At 46.1% G+C, this 3,837-nt stretch overlaps 1 non-coding gene across 1 annotated transcript; it reads right to left on the bottom strand.

Moving 5' to 3' along the window:
- Positions 1–3,279: 3,279 nt before the first annotated feature.
- trnal-aag (transfer RNA leucine (anticodon AAG)) lies at positions 3,280–3,361 on the bottom strand. Its single transcript has one exon. It is a non-coding gene; the product is annotated as a tRNA-Leu (tRNA).
- Between the last annotated feature and the right edge of the window lie 476 nt (positions 3,362–3,837).

Here is a 3,837-nt window from a genome sequence, read left to right on the forward strand (position 1 = left end):
CACACAGGTACTAATACACGAGGATACATTTATTAATACATAAAATATGCATGTAAACCTAACAGATCTTATCGTGATGGTTTTCAGAATACAAAAGATATATATTCAATCAGTTACAAAGAGTTACATATATCAAGAGGACATACGTTCAGTATATCATTCATTTAGACCGTTTCGTAATTGAACTTGGTTACAACTTCTACATTAGATACTCAAAACAAGTACATAACTCTTAGGAATTAAATTGATATCAACTGGTTGGGATAACAATTGAATTCTTGAGCTGTAATGCATTGAAGTTGAATACTCATCCAATCTCTGGGGATTCAGATCTCCTGCGGGCTCTCTGGCTCCGTGCCAGGCTGTGCTGTGCTGCTTGCGACAGTGCGCTGCTGACGCTCACTGACCGGCTAGTTAGTGTTGGCTTTAACTAGCAAAGTTTGTGCACAGGAGAAAAGATGACTGTGGGTCCCAGCAAGTCAGGAAGAGGACCGGTTCGTTCCTGATGAAGCGCTAGTTCTGAATAGTGATTCAGCTGTCCACAGTTCCGACCTGTTCACGAGGCTTACTGCTGATGCTAACCTCGGGTGGATCCTCTGGTTACTCTCTGGCAACCTCCGCTCTAGACTCTTAGAACAAAGGAAAGTTCTGGCACTCGGACACACTGGCCGTTCCGTGGTTGTCCGGGCTGAGTCTCAGGATGGTCAGGAGGCGCGCTGCGAGAATGTCCTTCCCTTGGGAGCCTTCTGTTCCTGGGCCGTCCTGCCCTGGAATTCTCCTTTAAATTGTCCGAAAAAGTTCACAGAATTCTTGCAGGCCCTCTGTGTTGCCTGTTGTTACATGGAGGAACTTCAGCTCGTTCATTGGCTGAAAGTTCCATGGGCATCAGAGTCCCACGTGGGTTACTCGGCCCTACCAGTCCCTGATTGGTTGATCAAGGTGAGATGTGAGTCACTTACTCCTGACACTTAGGAATGCAGTCCAGATGTCCTTCTGGCACTCCCTAGACAGATGGGCGCCAATGGTTGACCATTGATCATGATAGCCAGGCTTAGCTAAGTGCATCCCCCTTTGGGAGCTGTCCCTTATCAAAAGAAAATATCTTTAAATCAGCCTGCATGAATAGTTTCTCTGTGGCTGCACCACAGAGATGAACAGAGAGATGAGGCCTCATTTGGGAAAGCACCGCAACACTTAATTCTGTCTTATTAACAAGCATTGCCGCTACACGGGTTTGCTTGAACCTTTGATAAAAAAAGTGATCTGATCTGAAACTACCCAGCTTACAATCTCTGAGGTAGTTGTTACTAAATACATGTGCCGTGTGCCTTTACTTTTGTAAAAAACTGGTATCGGGAAAAGTTTCTTAATATTTCTTTTGATTAGCATGCAAGAAAATGTGATCATTACCTATGGAATTTCCCGCCAGCGAGGAGCTTGAATTCACAACCTTGAGATTCACCTTGAGTCACAGAAGAGGTCGGCCTGGTCTTCAGTTTGCCAACGATAAGCTCCGGCAGTGCTCCTCTGTAAAGCAGATTGTTCGGATCGGTTATGTGGGACGGCACTTCGATACTAAGATCGTTTGCAGCACACGCACGGTTTCCCCCCTTCACACAAAAAACATAGACGAAGGAAGCTCTCTTGTCTTGGGCTGCTGACTCCCGGATTTAAAGCGCTCTGGGTGCCAGCTAAGTCTCTAACAAGCACACTATAAAGACAGGAATTACACTTTGCTCACGTCACGCATGGAATGGCGAGGCTACTTGTTCCAATATTATCTAGTCACACCTCATATGGTGCCGATTCCTGGTTTTCATTTAAGAAAGAGCACTGCAAACACCGTAAACAGTGCAAAACGTGTGATGAAAGAAGTCTTTTCCCCCTTTGTCTAAAGCAGAACACAGCGGAGTCATGCCGAGGGTTGTGAGATCAAGATTTCAGTGGAGCACTGTCGTCTACGTCTTTAGCTACATGAGTTGGACATCCTCTTGTACACGGAAAGCAGATTGAGATCCTCTGACATGAAAAGTGCCAGATAAAAGCCATTTCTCATCCTTTCTCTTAGTGGTGGAGCTATCGCATGTAAATGAAGCAACTTGCAAGGCGAGCAGGCTCGGTGCACACCGAACGCAGATGTCTCAGAGCAGTTGAGACGTGTCCAAGTGACTGTCAAAGGACGGCACTTTGCCGGCGCCGTGGCTTAGTTGGCTAAAGCGCCTGTCTAGTAAACAGGAGATCCTGGGTCCGATTCCCAGCGGTGCCTTTCTTCCTGTCTTACTGTACAGAATTTATCCTTACAGGCAAATCCCATGCCTTTTAATTCAGGTGAATGCAAGTGTTCGTTTCCTTTCTGGAACAACTTGTTTTGAAAGAAATCTATACAGCTTGCGAAAGATGAAACACAAATCTTGCTTATCAGTGAAGAAGAGGTACTCCCAGCAGGCCAGCTAATACCAGCAGTGTTTTTTTTTCACCCTAACCCAGAGAATGGAGAAAAGCGAGGCGCCTGTGGCTCTGCAGTGTAATCAGTTCGCGAGTTCGGCGGTTAGCTGAAAGAGTGGCAAATGGAGCTCGCCCCAGCCCGTCCTTATTCTTTTAAAGAGGATAAAAAATTAACTTCGCCGCCATTACTACCAGCTTTAAAAGACTGCCATGGGCTCGGAAAAAAACACACTACAGATGACTTTTCTGGAACCGAAGCAGAGATTCCTTTACGAACCAACTGATAAAGCTCAGCCAGTGAATACTGTTAACAGAATGTGAAAGCACGATCAACTTTGTAACTGCAACCACAGGAAAAACAGCAAGAAGCAGGCTCCATTCCCCATTTAAATCTGTCGTGCGAGGCATGCTTCTTGAACGCATGAAGTAAATCCCACGATCGCTTTTGAACTTGGACAAAGTACTTCCAAAGGAGCGCTATGCGCAAAGATTTAACAAGCTCAACCCCCGCCAACGATTCGGTGTGAAGAAGCAGAACATTCAAGTTTCACAGACAGAAGCGGCACGCCAGCACAGCCAACATTAAAACGGAGGGCACACTACGATTTGCATTGACACAAAAGTGATCTGGGCAGACGTCGTTCCCTGCATAACGCAAAAAGTGGCAAAGCGCTTTTGGGTTGAGAGGACGCAAGAAGGTTTTTGTTTTGTGCCTTGATGTCAAGCTGAGAAAGCATCTTTAAACACTTTGCTTAGTTTCTCGAGAGACTGCCAAAGAGCAGCTCCCTCCCTTTCATCTGAAGTCAGCTGAAAGGAGGTGGCGACAGAAGCACCTGGCAGCGGTGGGATTCGAACCCACGCCCCCGAAGAGACTGGAGCCTTAATCCAGCGCCTTAGACCGCTCGGCCACGCTACCCGCTGTGCGCTGTTTCTTTGTCTCGTTACTTGCTCGGAGGAGGTCGGGTGGGTTTTGCTCTTGTCGCCCGACTTAGTGGCGTTATGACCGTGGAACCGACTGCACCTGCTTTTTCTGAGATGCTTCCCCTCTCATGGCGAGATCTCGACTTCTTTAACACCTCTGGATAAAGATCTTCTGTGGAGCAGGTTTCAGACCTCTGCGTACAGCACCCTTGATGTCATTTTATCTTTACAGCAGCCGCATTCGGAAAGTTGTGTCTTTTACGTTTTATTTGAACAACAAAACTGCATACAATACAAACAAGAGCACATATAACGTATCAAGAACATCGTCAGGGGCACATGCTATAATACAATTACACTTTATGAAAAACGATTACACAAGGTAAATAAAGATAAGGTCCGCACAGCTTGTTCTTACATTTCGAAAGAGTCCGTAAATACCCCTTTACGTCTATTTTGAACTGTTCAAAC

The sequence above is a fragment of the Atractosteus spatula genome, assembly GCF_055471065.1.
Source record: "Atractosteus spatula isolate fAtrSpa1 chromosome 10 unlocalized genomic scaffold, fAtrSpa1.hap1 SUPER_10_unloc_7, whole genome shotgun sequence".
Taxonomy (NCBI): domain Eukaryota; kingdom Metazoa; phylum Chordata; class Actinopteri; order Semionotiformes; family Lepisosteidae; genus Atractosteus; species Atractosteus spatula.